Consider the following 19093-nt stretch of genomic DNA (forward strand, 5'->3'; position numbering starts at 1 on the left):
CCTCTTCTACCTCCACTTAGTAACTCCTAAACATAGGGAGAAAAAAGTTTTGGCTAGCACAGAAGCTGACAGGCTTGCCTTACTGTTAAGTGATACAAATTCAAGTTTTCCTAACCTTTGTGTAAAATATAAACAAAGTTATACAAAGAAGAAAATAATATAAATAAAAGAAGATACATTAATAAAATCAAGAAACACACCTTTAAAAGACTGGGGGGATATATCTCAAAATGCTAACAATGGTTATTTTCTTTTTGTGACTTTTTTTCATTTTGCTTATCAGTATTTGTTATAATACTTATCAACTACTGAACAAATATAGTGTCTGTTAAACAGTGTGCTACACAGTTAACATATTATTTCATTTTATCCCCCAAACGACCCTTGTTTTTATAAGTAAGAATACTGAACCTCAGAGAGGTGGAGATAGGCTCTTGTCCCCAGAGCAGAAGTAGCAACCATGATTTAAGCCCAGGTCTTTCTTACTCCAAAACCCAAATTCTTTTTTTTTTTTTTTTAAGTTTTTATTTATTTATTTGAGAGACAGAGAAAGCACAAGCAGGGAAAGGGGCAGAGGAAGAAAGAGAGTAGTAAGCAGATTCACCGCGGAGCAGGGAGCCTGATGTGGGGCTTAATCCCAGGACCCTGGGATCATGACCTAAGCCAAAGTCAGACACTTAACAACTGAGCCACCCAAGCACCCCCAAAACCCAAATTCTTAACTACCTGGTAGTTAAGGGCACAGACGATAAGGCCAGAGTGCTGGGTTCAAATAATGTGTGGCCTAGTTAAAAGTGCCTTCATTTCTCTGTGCTCAGTTTCCTCAACTATAAAATAGGAAAAGTAACAGTACGTGCCTCATGTGATTGTTATGAGGAATAAATAAATTTATACTGAACAGCAAAATATAACAAACTCTAAAGTTAGCTATTATTAGAATTATGTTATATGAGTTCTCTTAAATGAACATGTATTACTTTTATAAAAATTTAGCATTAATAACATGAATTTTATAAAAGAGAATTTAAGTTCCTGTCACCAGATCTAAAACTTTAATCATTTGATATATCCTGGTTAATATCAAATGTCTTCAGAATATCACATTACTGATTACTTTAATCTGATTTATTATTCCAGTGGATATTTAACAATCACTTTTCTAAACTTTAACAATAGGAGTGTTTTTGTCAGTCTCATAATTTGTAGAAATTTTACCCAATTTTTTTTTTAAAGATTTTATTTATTTATTTGACAGAGAGAGTGAGAAAGCACAAGCAGGGGGAGAAGGAGAGGGAGAGGCAGACTCCCCACCGAGCAGGGAGCCCGATGCGGGACTTGATCCCAGGACCCTGGGATCATGACCCGAGCCGAAGGCAGACGCCCAACCATCTGAGCCACCCAGGTGCCCTTACCCACTGTTTTTTAGTTCAAAAGCCAAAAGTCTTCTTTGAGTTACTATATCTTGTCCACTTTTTGCTTTCTTAACAGTTTTATAAGGTCCAAGTGACACAGGATGAAAAAGTCTAATGTTCATTTTCAAGAGATTATCTTTTTTTTTTTTTTAAAGATTTTATTTATTTATTCATGAGAGACAGAGAGAGAGAGAGAGAGGCAGAGGGAGAAGCAGGCTCCCAAGGAGCAGAGAGCCTGATGCGGGACTCGATCCCAGGACCCTGGGATCATGACCTGAGCCGAAGGCAGATGCTTAACCATCTGAGCCACCCAGGCGCCCAAGAGATTATCTTAATAAAAGCATTTCTCCCTTAAGAGGTAGAAAAAAAAAATCTTAAGATGCTTCAAGAGTTCAGCCAAATTAACAGCAAGGATATGTATAATTCAGGTGAAAGAAATCATAAAAACATAGAACTTTTAGTTTAACAGAGACTCAAGAGCTCAAAACCCAATAAATAAATTACAACCAAATAAATTAAAACCAAAGTTTTAAGTTCTTTTTTGTTTGTCAAAGTAAATCAGCAAATCAGAAGAGGAAAAGGACATATCTTAAAGAGATTTAAAACAAAAAATACTGTTCAAAATTTGAATGGGCATTCAATAATGAAATTCCCTACCACCTTGTAGTAAGTTTTGGTTTAACTGTCTTTATCTGAAGAAAACTTAGAACAAGTAAAACAAAAACAATGGAATATAAAGTAAGTAATAAATGGAAACAATCTATTTAGAGAGAGGTAGACTATTTACCATAAACTTATCCTAAACAGTTTGGAAATCCCACATATGGCCATAACTGCAAAATATATATACCCAAAGATAACCAACTGTTGAATTCCAATATTGTATTAAGCCTATTGTCACCCACTGCTGTGAACAAAATTAAAACGGCAGTTCTTCCCACCTCTCTCAGACTTTTATCTTCTTTCTAAAAAAATATAAAATGATAGCCAAGATTATGAACTTTTCTCCACCAAACCAAGAAATGCATGTCATATCTAGTTATACCACTAGTAACATTTAACAACATTTCCAAATACCACAAAACAAAAATGATCATGTACGTACTAATCTTTACCACATTGCCATGATCTTCCAATTTTTTTTTTAAGATTTTATTTATTTATTTGACAGAGACATAGCGAGAGAGGGAACACAAGCAGGGCGAGTGGGAGAGGGAGAAGCAGGCTTCCCGCTAAGCAGCAAGCCCGACGTGGGGCTCCATCCCAGGACCCTGGGATCATGACCTGAGCCGAAGGCAGACGCTTAACGACTGAGCCACCCAGGCGCCCCGATCTTCCAATTTTTAAAAAATTCATCAGTAGTACTTCTATTTTGATAGCTTTTTTGTCTGTAATCTTAAGTTAACATATACTTTGTTTCTTTAAGACTGTCTTAGGCTACAAGGAATCAAAGACAGTCTCTAGTTGGTAAATTTAAGACATGTATAGAAATAATTATACTTCAAGGCAAAATAAATATATGAAGAAAGGTACAAAGCATTGTGGGAGTTTAAAGTAGGCAGAATTTACTTCCAAATGTGGTTTTCAGGGTAAATTTTATAAAAAGGTATCATTTGGTATGGATCTTAAATGATGACTATTTGCTACTAGTAGAGGCTGGACCTGGGGGAGGACATACCAAGTGGAAGGGAGCATAAGTAAAAAAGCATAGCTGGCCCACAACTATATGGTCAACTAATTTTCCAACAAAGCAGGAAATATCCAATGGAAAAAAGACAGACCTTAGCACAAATGGTGTTGGGAAAACTGGACAGCAACATGCGAAAGAATGAAACTGGATCATTTTCTTACCCCATGCACAAAAATAAATTCAAAATGGATGAAAGGCCTAAATATGAGACAAGAAACCATTAAAATCCTACAAGAGAACACAGGCAGTAACCTCTTTGACATCAGCCGTAACAACTTATGTCTCCCAAAGCAAGGGAAACAAAAGCAAAAATAAACTACTGGGACTTCATCAGGATAAAAGCTTCTGCACAGCAAAGGAAACAATCAACAAAACTAAAAGTTAACCTTTGGAATGAGAAAAGATACTTGGAAATGACATATCTGATAAAGGGTTAGTATCCAAAATATATAAAGAACTTCTAAAACTCAATACCCAAAAAACAATCTAGTTAAAAAAATGGGCAGAAGACATGAACATTTTTCCAAAGAAGACATATTGATGGCCAGCAGACACATGAAAAGATGCTCAACATCACTCATCATCAAGGAAATACAAATCAAAACTACAATGAGATATCACCTCACACCAGTCAGAATGGCTAAAATTAACAGCACATGAAACAAAAGATCTTGGCAAGAGAAAGGGGAACCCTCTTACATTGTTGGTGGGAATGCAAGCTCGTGCAGCCACTCTGGGAAACAGTATGGAGGTTCCTCAAAAAGTTAAAAACAGAACTATCCTATGATCCAGCAATTGCACTATTGGGTATTTACCCAAAGAATACAAAAATACTGATTCCAAGGGGCACATACACCCCGATGTTTACAGCAGCATTATCAACAATAGCTAAATTATAGAAAGAGCTCAAATGTCCATCGACTGATGAATGGATAAAGAAGTTGTGGTATATGTATACAATGGAATGTTACTCAGCAATAAAAAAAAGATTGAAATCTTTCCATTTGCAATGATGTGAATGGACCTAGAGAGTATTATGCTAAAAGAAATAAGTCCGTCAAAGAAAAGCAGATACCACATAATTTCACTCTTAGATGTGGAATTTAAGAAACAAAACAGATGAACATGGGGGAGGGAAGAGAGAGAGGCAAACCATAAAACAGACTCTTAACTATACAGAACTGAGGGTTGCTGGAGGGTAGGTGGGCAGGGTGATGAGTTAAATGGGTGATGGGTATTAAGGAGGGTACCTGTGATGAGCACTTGGGGTGTTAGATGTAAGTAATGAATCATTAAATCCTACACCTGAAACTTACACTGTATGTTAACTAACTGAAATTTAGATAAAAACTTGGAAGAAAAAGAAATAAAATAAAATAAGCAGAGCTGTGAAGTCCAAAGCAAAACCAGAGAACAATATATAGGTCATAAAGATCTGTGGTGTTAGAGGAAAAAAGTCCTGAGTCTATTAACTCTATCACTCACATTAGCTGTGTAACTTTATTATTATTATTTTTTAAGATGTTTTTTACTTATTGACAGAGAGAGACACAGCGAGAGAGGGGAAACTAGCAGGGGGAGTGGGAGAGGGAGAAGCAAGCTTCCCAAGGAGCAGGGAGCCCGATCGGGGCTCGATCCCAGGACCCTGGGATCATGACCTGCGCTGAAGGCAGATGCCTAACGACTGAGCCACCCAGGTGCCCCTAGCTGTGTAACTTTAAACAAATTATTTAACTTCTCTGATTAACAGTGTCCTTATTTGTAAAACTGGAATAATAACGTGGCTTGGCTGGATTACTGTAAGAATTAGAGAAAAATATGTAAAAGCATCTAACACATAAAACATTCAGTAAATGTTAGCCATTCCAACTACTTTATTATTTTTTTTAATTCTTTTTTTAAAGATATTTCTTTATTTATTTGACAGAGAGAGATAGCAAGAGAGGGAACACAAGCAGGGGAGTGGGAGAGGGAGAAGCAGACTCCCGGCTGAGCAGGGAGCCCAACGTGGGGCTCGATCCCAGGACCCTGGGATCATGACCTGAGCCGAAGGCAGACGCTTAACGACTGAGCCACCCAGGCGCCCCTACTTGTATTATTTTTAACAAAACTAAAAATATACTATCTAAAACAATCAAGTATACTACATGGATCAATAAATTGATAAATTCTCAATAACACTTGAAATTAGCCTGGAAATAAACAAACCACCATAATGATGAAAAAAGAAACTGAAAGAAAAGATAAGTGTTTTGGTCATTTAGTCAGCTGTGAAAACAGTACAAGGTTTAGGGTATGACAGAGAGAAAGATGACTGATTATATAGACACAAAGAAAATAATGATCCAAATAGTGCTGGCAATAAATGAGTATCACATACTAGCACACTCGGAAACAAGCTCTTTGCTTCTCTGAGCCTGTGTGTCCAGCCAAACCCTTCCAGTAATGTACCATTGCTATATTCAATTATGGGAAGTTGGTTCTCTGTAAAGTTGAGAAGTTCTAATAATCCACTGGGTTAGCCCACTTTTCTTCTCCAAATAAAATGCCCCTCTGAAAGCAAACACTAATGAATTGTACGCCTTTCAGACACCCTTACTCTGAATGCTTAACAACTTCCAAGGACAGAGAAAAGACATTTCTATCATTTTATCATTGAATCACAGGTAATCTTTCTCCACAAATAATATCCCTTTAAGAGAGACACGCTGAGGGCGCCTGGGTGGCTCACTTGGTTGAGCGGCTGCCTTCAGCTCAGGTCATGATCCCGGAGTCCCGGGATTGAGTCCCACATCGGGCTCCCTGCTCGGCAGGGAGTCTGCTTCTCCCTCTGGCCCTCCCCCCTCTCATGTGCTCTCTCTCATATAAATAAATAAGATCTTAAAAAAAAAAAAAGAGAGAGAGACACGCTGATGAATTCACTATTTGAATGGGAATCATCTCAACCAGATCTGTGACTTTTCGCGGACTACAACACAGCTCTAATACATAAACTTTTAATTCTTTAGGGTGTAGTTTGGTGGCAGTCAATGAAATGAAGCCTAGAATTGAAACTGAACAAAATAGTACAGTTTAGCTCAAGAGTAGTGCCACCATGGAAGAAAAATAAAAGCCCCCCTTCCCAGAATTAATATTCTCTTCCAGCAAAAGACCTCTCTCTCTTTGTTGAATTAATGAGCAAAACCCAAATCTGTTAACATTTTTGTTTCACTTGCTTTGTAAAATAAATGCTGCCCTCCACACAATGAAAATAACACATTCTCTGAAGCTAAACAAGTATCTTCCAATTGTATCCTAAAGTTTCTATTTCCTCTACATATACTCAAAGGGCAAGAAAAACAGAAAATCTCAGCTACATTAGAGCAGGGATCTCTGAAGTATATTCCTGAAGGGGGCTGACAAGAATATAGACTTTTTTGCTGCTAGTGGTATAATACATTGTTCAATAAAGTTTGAAAAACACTGTAATAGAAGATCATGCTGACAATAAGGTAATTCTTTTTTAAATTAATTTTTATTGAAGTATAATTAACATACAGTGTTATATTAGTTTCAGATATACAACATAATGATTCAACAATTCTATACATTACTCAGTGCTCACCCAATAAGTGTAGTCACCAAACAATATTTTTTTTTTAAAGATTTTATTTATTTATTTGAGAGAGAGAGAATGAGAGACAGAGAGCATGAGAGGGAGGAGGGTCAGAGGGAGAAGCAGACTCCCTGCCGAGCAGGGAGCCCGATGCGGGACTCGATCCTGGGACTCCAGGATCATGACCTGAGCCGAAGGCAGTCGCCCAACCAACTGAGCCACCCAGGTGCCCGTCACCAAACAATATTACTACAATTTTACTAACTATATTCCCTATGTCATACTTTTCATCTTCATGGCTTATTTTTTTCTAAAGATTTTATTTATTTGAGAGAGAGAAAGAAAGCGCATATGCACATGTGGGGGGGGGGCAGAGGGAGAGAGAGAAGTAGACTCCCTGCTGAGCAGGGAGCCCAATAGGAGGCTTGATCCCAGGACCCCGAGATCATAACCTGAGCTGAAGACAGGCACTTAACCAACTGAGCCACCCAGGCTCAGCTTCATACCTTATTAAAGTAATTACTTCAAAACAGTAATTTTGTGTATTTGCTTCTATCAAAAGTACACATTTTTATAAAAACCATTAAAAATAGTAAACCTTGAATATTACAGGCTTTTAGGAAAACTGCCTTATAAGAAACATATTGCTTCTTCCTTAACAATGACAAAAACATAACCACCACAATAACTAAAGCCACAGAAAAAGCAAGTGTCTAAAAAGGATGCATAACAATAACTACAATCAATAAAATTTCCCTTAAAACATATATCGAAGCTGAATATATACAATCCTTAGGACTCCATCTCCACTCATAGGCATATATCAAACTAATGTATGTTATCAAAGGACATACAAAACAATGCTATTTCTTTTCATACTAGCCAAAAACTGGAAACAAATGTCCATCGATAATGGAATGAATGAATAAACTGTGAAATACTCATACAATGTAATACTACAGAGCACTGAAAATAAACTATTATTCAATAACATGGATGAATCTTCATAATTTTAACATAATGCTGAATGAAAAAAGGCAGATACACAAAAATACACACAGCATAACTCCATTCATATAAAGTTCAAAACTGGCAAAATTAATTTACAGTATCAAAAGTCGGAATAGTGGTTACCTCAGGGAGGGGGTGACAGTGACTGGAAAGAGTCAAAGGGAAGGGTTTCTAAGAGTCTGTAATATTTTATTTCTTCACCTTTGTGAAAATTCATCCAGCTGTACACTTAGAATCTGTATTTTTCTGTATGTACATTTTCTCTTTTTTTAAAAGATTTTATTTTTTTGACAGAGACACAGCAAGAGAGGGAACACAAGCATGGGGAGTGGGAGAGGGAGAAGCAGGCTTCCCGTGGAGCAGCGAGCCCGATGTGGGGCTCCATCCCAGGACCCTGGGGATCATGACCTGAGCCAGGCCAAAGGCAGACGCTTAACAACTGAGCCACCCAGGTGCCCCTGTATGTACATTTTCAATAAACAGGGGAAAAAATTTTAATTACATATGAACTGAATTCAGTAAAAAAAAATTCTTATTTCAAATATACCAAACAACCTAATTTAAGCCTCTGATAAATCTTTTGGCTCACTACATAAACATGCAAGTTATACACTTTGTAAAGCATAATTTTCAATAAGTTTATAACTACTAAAATTACACAAAGTTCTCTAAGCACAATGGAATTAAATTAGAAATCAAAAATAATTAAGATATCTAGGGGCGCCTGGGTGGCTCAGTTGGTTAAGTGACTGCCTTCGGCTCAGGTCATGATCCTGGAGTCCCTGGATCGAGTCCCGCATCGGGCTCCCTGCTCGGCAGGGAGTCTGCTTTGCCCTCTGACCCTATCCCCTCTCATTCTCTCTCTCTCAAAATAAATAAATAAAATCTTTAAAAAAAAAATAAACAATTAAGATATCTAGAAAAACAGCAGTATTTGGAAGGTAAGCCACAAATCAAAAAACAAAATGCAGAGAAATTAGAAAATATTCTGAATAATAAAAACACAACATATCAAAATTTGTTGGATGTAGCTAAAGCAATGCTCATACAGTAATGTTTAGCTTTAAATTCTCCTATTAGAAAAAAAAGAAAGGTTCAAAATCAATGGTCTTTCACCTTAAGAAGCTACAAAAAGAAGAGCAAGTTAGACCCAAAGAAATAGAGGAAGGAAGTAAGAAGTCACAGGTTAAAGAACAAATCACAAAGAAATCAGAAAATATCTTCAGAAGGATGATAAAGAAAATGCAACATATCAAAATTTGTTCAATGCAGCTAAAGCAGTGCTTCAAGAGAAATGTTTAGCTTTAAATCCTTATGTTGGGGGTGGAGTCTAAAATCAATGCTCTGAGATTTCACTTTTAGAAGCTAGAAAAAGAATCAAACTAAACTGAAAGAAGATAAGCAATGGTTCTCAACTGTGGGCTATTTTGCTCATCAGCAGATATTTGGCAATGTCTGAAGACATTTTCTGCTATTACAACTAGGAAATCTACTGGCATTTTGTGAGGAGAGGTAAAGGATGCTGCTAAACATCCTGTGATGCTCAAAACAGAATTATCTGGTCAAAATTGTCAACAGTGCCGAGGCTGAGAAACTCTGAAGTAGAGGAAAGAAATAATAAAGCCAAGAACAGGAATGAACAAAATAAGAAATAGGAAACAATAGAGACTATCAATAAAACCAAAAGTTAACTTTAAAAAAGTCAGTAAAATTGATAAATTTCTAAGACTGATGAAGAAAAAAAGACAGAAATTACTAATACAAAAAAATCGTATCAAGATGAAAGAGTGCACATCCCTATAGATCCTACAGATATCACAAGGATGATAAGAGAATATTATGAACAACTTTATGTCAAATTCAAACAACTTAGATAAATGGACAAATTTCTTGAAAGAATACAAATTATTAAAACTGACTCAAGAAGAATTAGAAACCCTGAATACTCTTGCAACTATTAAAGATATTGAATTCATAATCAGAAACCTTCCCACAAGAAAACTCCAGGCCCAGAAGTTTTCATTGGCAAGTGTTATAAAGCATTTAAGGAATAAATAATACCAATCCTACATAAAATCTTTCAAAAAATAAAGAAAGAGGGAACATTTCCCAACTCATTTTGAGGCCAGTATTATCTTGGTAGTGAAACCAAAGAAATTACATTGGGAAAAAACAAAACAAAATAAAAGAACAGATTACTATCCTTCATGACACAAGAATCCTTAACGAACTACTAGCAAATTGAAGCCAACAGCAAATAGAAAGAATCAGTCTTATAATTAAAAATTTGGTCTTTGTCCCAATTTCGTGGAACCTTGGAATTTCCAAAGATATAGGAGTGTCTACATTATTCACGGTGGGCCCTGGACCACCACCTGAGTTTATGCTAAAGAGATGACTCGAACTGAGGGCTGGTCACGACAGAAAGATGAACTGTGTGGTTAGAGGGTTGGGGCTTTGGGCCACTGGTATCACCTGACTTCCTAACCTCCAGGGAGAGAACGGTCACTAGAGACTGAGTTCAATCATGTGGCCAGTGATTCACTCAATTCTGACTACAATGATTTTGAAATAAAAACTCTGGAATCTGAGGCTCAGGTGAGCTTCCTAGTTGGTCAACACATCAATGTGTCGGGAAGGTAAAGCATCTTGATTCCACAGGGAAAGGACACAGAAGGTCCATGTTCCCAACTCTCCCAGACCTTGCCCTATATTTCTCTTCATTTGGCCGGTCCTGATTTATATTATTTACAATAAAATTTGTAGTCATAAGTATAGTGCTTTCCTGAGTTCTGTGTGTAGTTCTAGTGAATTACCAAACCTGAGGGGATTAAGGACTCCCAGATTTGTAGCCAGTTAGTACAGCTCACATCTGTAGTGAGGGCAGTCATGCTGAGAACTGCACCCTTAAACCTGTGGACACTGCGCTAATGATGGGTGGTTGGTGTATTACAAAATACACACGACCAAACCGAGTTCATTCCAGGAATGCAAGATTGACTTAAGATTAAACAAAAATACCAATCAATGTAGCAGACCACATTAACAGAATAATTTGAAAAATAAAATATAATCTCCATAAATGCAGAAAAATCATTTAACAAAATTCAACATCTATTCATGATAAAAAAAAAAACAGGGGCGCCTGGGTGGCTCAGTCGTTGAGCATCTGCCTTCGGCTCAGGTCATGATCCCGGGGTCCTGGGATCGAGCCCCACATCGGGCTCCCTGCTCGGCGGGAAGCCCGCTTCTCCCTCTCCCACTCCCCCTGCTTGTGTTCCCTCTCTCGCTGTGTCTCTCTCTGTCAAATAAATAAATAAAATCTTTAAAAAAAAAAAAAAAAAACCTCAGTAAATTAGGAAAGAATTTCCCGAACCTGTGAAAAGTCATCTACAAAAAGTACAGTTATCATACTCAATGGTGAAAGAATGCAAGTTTTCTCAAGATTAGGAACAAAAAAGAATGTTCACTCTCACCACTTCTATTCAGCACCGTATTAGGGGTCCTCACCAATAAAATAAAGCAGAAAAAAGAAACATCATACAGAATGGAAAGGAAGAAGTAAAAATATCTGTACTGTAGACAATATCATTTATTATCTATTTAGAAAATACTAAGGAATATACAAATTATTAGAACTAATATACCAAATTCAATTGCCATTCACAATAGCATCAAAGATTAATAAATACCTAAGGATAAATTTAACAAAATATGTACATTACTCACATTCTGAAAAACTACAAAATATTGCTGAAGTATGAAAACATCTAAATAATTGAGTAAATGGAGAGACATACCATGTTCATAAATCAGAAAATTCAGTATTGTTCTGATGTGTGAGGCCTCTCTAAATTAATCTAGAGATTCAATGCAATCCCAATCAAAAGTCTAATAGGTTTTATTGTAGGAATTGACAGGCAGATTCTATAATGTATATTAAATTGCAAAAGACCTAGAATAGTCAAAGGAACTTCTGAAAAAGAAGAATGACACTGGAAGACTTACACACCTGATTTCATGACTTATTAAAACAAAACAAAACAAAACAAAAAAAACAACTACAGTAGGGTGCCCCGGTGGCTCAGTTAGGTGTCTACCTTCGGCTCTGGTCATGGTCTCCGGGTCCTGGGATTGAGCTGGCATCTGGCTTCCTACTCAGCAGGGAGTCTGCTTCTTCCTCTCCCTCTGCCCCTCCCAACTCGTATGCTCTCTCTCGTTCTTTCTCAAATAAATAAAATCTTAAAAACCTACAGTAATGGGGGCGCCTGGGTGGCTCAGTCGTTAAGCGTCTACCTTCGGCTCAGGTCATGATCACAGGGTCCTGGGATCGAGCCCCACATCGAGCTCCCTGCTTAGCGGGAAGCCTGCTTCTCCCTCTCCCACTCCCCCTGCTTGTGTTCCCTCTCTCGCTGTGTCTCTCTCTGTCAAATAAATAAAATCTTTAAAAAAAAAAACAAAAACAAAACCTATAGTAATGAAGACATTGTGGTTTTGGAATAAAAATAAATATTCTGATCAATGGACCAATCATAGATTCACACATATGTGGTCAACTGATTTTTTACAAAGATCCTAAGGTAGTTCAATGGAGAAAGTAGAATCTTTCAAAAAAAAAAAAAAAAAAGTATATTTGCCAAAAAATGAACTTTAGTCTTTGTCTCACACCTTCTACAAAAATTAACTCTATATGAAACTTAGATCTAAATATGAAATCTAAAACTATAAGACTACTAGGAGAAAAGAGAAAATTTTTCATGATTTTGGGTTATGCAAAGATTTTTTTAGGACATTAGAAGCATGAATAATAAAACACAAACATAAACTGAACTTCATCAAAATATGCAACTTTGATTCTTCAAAAGACACTGTTAGGAAAATAAGGGCAAACCACTAAGTAGAAGAAAACATCTGCAAAACAAATATGTAATAAAGAATTTGTATCCAGAATTTACAAAGAACTCTTTTTTAAAGTCTTTGTATATTTTGGATAACAGTCTCTTTTTTTAGATTTTATTATTTATTTGGGGGAGGGAAGAGCAGAGGGAGAGGGAATCTCAAGCAGACTCCCAGCATACTCTCTGCTGATTGAGCCCCTTGAGATGACCTGAGCTGAAATCAAGACCTTGACATGACCTGAACTGAAACCAAGAATCCGATGCTTAGCCGACTAAGCCATCCAGGTGCTCCTAGACTTTACAAAGAACTCTTTACAGCTCAACAAGAAAACAAACAACTCAAAAGAAAAAAGTCAAAAAATATAATTAGATACTCCACCCAAGAAGATACATCAATAGCAAACAAGTCCATAAAAAGATGCTCAAGATCATTAGTTATAAGGAAAATGCAATCTAAACCACAAGTTATCATGCCATACTCACTAGAATGGCTAAAATTTAAGACTGACAATACCAAGTGCTATCCAGGTTGTGGAGCTATGGAAGTCTCTTACACTGCTAGTCAGAATGTAAAATGGTACAGACACTTTGGGGAATGGTTTGACAATTTCTTTATAAAGTTAAATATATATTTGTTATATTGCTTAGCAATTCCACTCCTAGGTATTTATCTAAAAAATATGAAAACACAAAAGATCTGTCCATGAAAGTAAAGGCATCTTTACTTGTAATAGCTAAAAACTATATGCAACCTAAATGTCTAACAACTGGTGAATGGATAAACAAATTGTGATAGATCCATACAATGGATTATTACTCAGCAATATAAAAAACTGAACTACTGAAATGTAGAAAAACATGAATCTCAAAAAACACTATGCTAAGTGAAAGGAGTTTGATGCAAAAAGAGTATATACATGATTCCACTTATATGAAACTCTAGAAATGGCAAAACTGCAGTGACAGAAAACAGATGAGAAGCTGCGAGGGCCAAGAGGCAGAGATAGGAAACTGACTGTAAAGAGGCATGAAGCAATGTTTTGAGGTGATAAACATGTTCTATATCATAATTTTGCTGGAGGTTGCGTGACTGTATACATATGTCAAGTCATTGACTCATATGCTAAAAATTGGGGAATTTTATTGTATGGAAATTATATCCAGGGGAGCCTGGGTGGCTCAGTTGGTTAAGCATCTGCCTTTGGCTCAGGTCATGATCCCAGGGTCCTGGGATCGAGCCCCACATCGGGCTCCCTGCTCAGCAGCAAGCCTGCTTCTCCCTCTCCCTCTCCCCCTGCTTGTGTTCCCTCTCTCGCCCTGTCCCTCTCTGTCAAATACATAAAATCTTTAAAAAAAAAAATTATATCCAAATAAAGCTTATTTTTTTAAAAAGTAATAAGCCTCATCCAGAAATCGAGGCAATAATCTAATGTACCACAAAATACTCAAAAATGAGAATAAAATATTAGTTCCTTATTGTGGGAGACTAATAATACAAAGTACTAGAAAATACATTATTTAAAAGCCTCATTCCTTTGGGAAATATCTATATTTATGTGTATTTTTAAAATTTTTTCATTTCCGGCATATGATCAATCTGCTGTTAGTCAAGCGTATACACAGTCAAGTCTTCATCTTCCATAACAGGAAATCAACAGATAATAAATAGCATAAGCTTCTTATTTTTAAAAAAAATTTTTAAAGATTTTATTTATTTGGATAGAGAGAAAGAACAGAGGGAAGTGCAGAAGGAGAATCTCAAGCAGACTCCATGCTGAGCATAGAGCCTGACTGACACAGGGCTTGATCTCATGACCCTGAGATCATGACCCGAGTGGAAATTAAGAGTCAGATGCTTAACCAACTGAGCCACCCAGTGCTCCCCAGAATAAGCTTCTTATTTAGAAATATGAAAGCACAGGTGCCTGGCTGGCTCAGTCGTTAAAGCATGCAACTCTTGATCTCAGGGTCGTGAGGTCAAGCCCCATGTTGGGTGTAAAGATTACTTAAATAAGTAAAAACTAAAAAAAAAAAAAGAAATAAAGCAAACAGCTGACGAACTGTTAAATTACTGGAAGTGGTAGCCACTAGGAAGTAGAAACTGGAAGGGGAGAGATGAGGCAGAGGAATGTTATTCTTTATAAGCCATTTAGTACTAGCAGACTCTTACAACTATATACATCTGTTACTTCTTTTTTAAATGTTATGAATTTAAAATAAAAGAAACTACTTCACTTTCTATTCTTAGTAGTGCCAGAAATTAAGAAGCATCTAATACATACTAAAGTTATACCTTATTCATGAAATCATCACTTTTTAGGTGAGAGAGCAATATTAAAAACTACAGAGAATTTTGAAAATTAAAATTATTGCTCTTAAGCATACTTCTAAAAGTTAAAACAGGACATTTACTGTGTGATAACACATAATATATGATAACAGAGCAATATTCTAAAAACCTTTAAAAATGCAGAAAGTATCGGTGATTTCCTAAATCTTTTGACTTCCAAATTGTAATCTGATATTTTAGGATAGAGTCAGGCATGAAATAAACATTCAATAGATACTTTGGAGGGAAAAGAAATGAACAGTACCATAATTAACAGCATTAATTATAATAAATATAAAGCCCATTTTTTTGAAGTTGATCCCAAGTTTTATTGTTAATATATTCCATTCTTCCCTATAGTACTAGAAGCAGAAGATACTGTACATCTATTTCAAAGAATCTTACTGTGTAAGGCAAGTACATCATACAGAAAAGTGATTCTCAAAGGAAGTAAGGGATGAGAGGCTGGGAGGATAGCTGAATCTCGTTTTGGCAGCTGCAGGAGAATGGAGGAGGTAATTTTTCCAACCGGCTACACTCCCCACTCCTAACCCCTTACTGGTTTATTTCAAGTTTTGAAGGCCTAATTGTTTAATATTCATTCATTCCACCTTTAGCTCTTTTTAGCACCTGTCACATGTTCAGACTCTTCTTATCTTACTGCAGTAAACAGCAACAGACAATTTTTTTAACAGTTTTACTGGGGTATAATTTACATACTAAAGGGGCGCCTCGGTGGCTCAGTCGTTAAGCGTCTGCCTTCAGCTCAGGTCATGATCCCAGGGTCCTGGGATCCGAGCCCCGCATCGGGCTCCCTGCTCCACGGGAAGCCTGCTTCTCCTTCTCCCACTCCCCCTGCTTGTGTTCCTGCTCTCATTGTATGTCTCTGTCAAATAAATAAATAAAATGTTTAAAAAAAAAAACTAAAAAATTCACCCATTTTAAGGATACAGTTCAATGAGCTTCAGTAAATTTACACAGTTGCATAACCTTTACCACAATCCAATTTTGGGACACTTCTATCACCCCAAAAATTCCTTCATGCCCATTTGTAGTTAATCTCCATTCCCATCCCTCGCCTACCATTGACCTGCTTTCTAATTTCTATAGTTCTGCCTTTTTTAAAATAGATTTCACATAATGGAATTATACAATATGTACTGTTATGTATCTGACCCTATTTAATGTGTTTGTTGTTCATCCACTTTGTTATATGTATGAGTGGTTTGTTTATTTTTATTGCTGGAGAGCATTCCACTACATGAACATACTACATTTTGCTTGTCCATTCATTCAGCAGCTTACAGATACTTTGTTTCCAGCTTTTGGCAGTCATGAATAATGCTATGACCATCCACATTCAAGTGTTCCTGTGAACATGTGGAGTAGGGGGCCTTCATCCCACAGGACAGGACCTCACGCTTGCTACACTCTACCATTAACACCCAAGCTATTTACCAAAATGAAACACATACTGGTACTTAATAAGTGAATATTAAATTCCTACTGATACTTAAATGTTTGTTTAAAGAATAAAAGAAACATGTTACTCGGCTATTCTAATAATAGGGGCTTCAACTTCAATTTTAAAAACACAAACATAACTTTGTCTCCAGTAAGTATACCTGCCACAAATAAACTGACAATGAGATTAATGATATTAAACACCCCTAGATCAACTTCATACAAAGCAATCAATTGTGCCTAAGTCTCTCTAAAAGTCTTCTCAAGGGGCGCCTGGGTGGCTCAGTCATTAAGCGTCTGCCTTTGGTTCAGGTCATGATCCCAGAGTCCTGGAATCTGGCAGCATCAGGCTCCCTGCTCTGTGGGAAGCCTGCTTCTCCCTCTCCCATTCCCCCTGCTTGTGTTCCCTCTCTCGCTGTGTCTCTCTCTGTCAAATAAATAAAATCTTAAATAAATAAATAAAAGTCTTCTAAAAAATGTCAATATTTCATTAAAAAATACCTTCAGATGTATATGATTGTGCTCAAAGTATTCAGCCATTCATTATTTAATGAGTACCTACACTAGGAATATAAATACTCTAAAATTACAAAGTCCCTGTCCTCTTATAGTTCACATTCCATCATCCACTTTTTGCCAATGAATGAATAAAGAAATAAATAAGGCATGACTTACTAAGAAAATTACAACTATATAACATACACTATAGCATTTTAACCTTACACTGTTAGATTACCACCATGTAATTCTATTTAATTATTTATACATAAATTTTATACATTGTATATATACAATACAATAAATTTTAATAATATATAATATGTAATATTTATATTTACATATTTACATATATTTTATAAGTATATATTATATATTTATATGTTACACATTATATGTATATAATACATATATAAGTTTTATACATTATATATATACAATATACATTTTATATAGTTTTTTCTTTAAATGGATTAAATATGATATTTGTGATAAATTCCATAAAAATATTAAAATTTGAGCTTTTAGGAACCTCCCTAATAAGCAATGGTTCTATAGAAAAATGAGATTCAAATATTTCTTTTTGGCTTATAGTACTATTTCCAGGAAAGTAACAAGCCTTCCAGAGGACAACTGACTGAATAACATGTTAAAATGATAATATTAAGAACACCAAATGGTTTTAGAGCCAGGCTAGAAGTCTAAATTTTAAATTGTAACTTCTGTGCATTGACTGTTACCAACAAAGACTATAGAAATCAATCCTAGCAGATTCAGTATTAACAACAATATGTCATCCAGAGTTTTTATGAAATCTGAAGATCACTTTTTTTTCCTGTTATTCATATTGAAGATATATATACTCCCACACAAAATTATGGTAATCGAAATTAAAAACCTCAAAATTTACATTTCCTCTAATACCAAGACAAACTTACATTTTACCCTCTAGTCTCTTATTACATAAAAAGAAAGGTTTTTTACAGTTCCTAAAAGAGAATCCTAATTGTCCTTGTCTAATTAATCAAAATAAGAATAAAGGAAAATCAGTTGCTTTATCAAAATACATTGAGACTAAAATTACATTCTTTGGGCATCTGGGTGGCTCAGTCATTAAGCATCTGCCTTCCACTCAGGTCATGATCCCAGGGTCCTAGGATCGAGTCCTGCATCAGGCTCCCTGCTCCGTGGGGAGCTTGCTTCTTCCTCTGCCTCTGTCTCTCATGGATAAATAAATAAATAAATAAATAAATACAATCTTTAAAAATAAATAAATAATAAATTATTTTTTTATTTATAATTTTATTTATAATTTAAAAATGCCCATTTCAAATGGCTCCGAAGCTCTCATCATGTGGCCTCCACAAATGGTGTTTATATAGTGTTTTCAAAAGACTATCAAAAATACTTCCCATAATAAAGAAACATAATGAAATAAATACCACACAGAAACCTTTTTATCCAATGTCATAAAACTAAATAGAAAGAAAACCCACAACACTTTTCCCCTGAAATGTATGTAGTAACACTAATAACAAAATTATCTACCAAACCAAATATATTCTCTTATAAGAAATTACTTAGATAAAACATAAGGAATTTCACTTATACTAAGTTATGGAATCCCTGTATCTCCTTGAATGTATGTCAAAGTTAATGAATAAGTATATACTGTGAATCTATAACATTGCTACAATAACCTATTGTAATCTCTTCTGTGAATTTAAATAATTTAATCTGTATACTGTCATCTGACAAATATAGCCATGTTTATAACATCTTACTGACTTGTTTAATTTACCATTTCATTACACACATATTTTTCCAAATACACCATAAGCTCCTCTATGGTAGAGAAGCATGTTCTATGTACATAGTATAAGTTCAGAAAATTTGGTTACTAATTACCTTTAAGAAAGCAGTATCAATAACTAGTGAAAAAGGAAGCAAATTGAGGAAGCAAATTGCAAAAGTTGAAAAAGCACTGGTGGGAAAGCATTAAAGCAGCAGATGCAGACCACACGTTTCAGACATTTGGCAGAGCAGAAAAGGAGAGTACTAACACATAAATTTCAGGTTACAGTCACTAAGTCTTACTTTTTAAGTAAATTATTACTAAGGGCAGGGGCGCCTGAGTGGCTCAGTCGTTAAGCATCTGCCTTCGGCTCAGGTCATGGTCCCAGGGCCCTGGGATCC

General features: G+C 35.9%; 1 protein-coding gene across 3 annotated transcripts in view; it reads right to left on the bottom strand.

Annotated features, from left to right (window-relative positions):
* MXI1 (MAX interactor 1, dimerization protein) overlaps positions 1-19093 on the bottom strand; it is an 82069-nt gene that overhangs the window by 38340 nt on the left and 24636 nt on the right. The gene's annotated exons all lie outside the window — the stretch shown is intronic.

Source organism: Leptonychotes weddellii, chromosome 6 (genome assembly GCF_054177405.1).
Source record: "Leptonychotes weddellii isolate Sample4059 chromosome 6, ASM5417740v2, whole genome shotgun sequence".
NCBI classification, from domain to species: domain Eukaryota; kingdom Metazoa; phylum Chordata; class Mammalia; order Carnivora; family Phocidae; genus Leptonychotes; species Leptonychotes weddellii.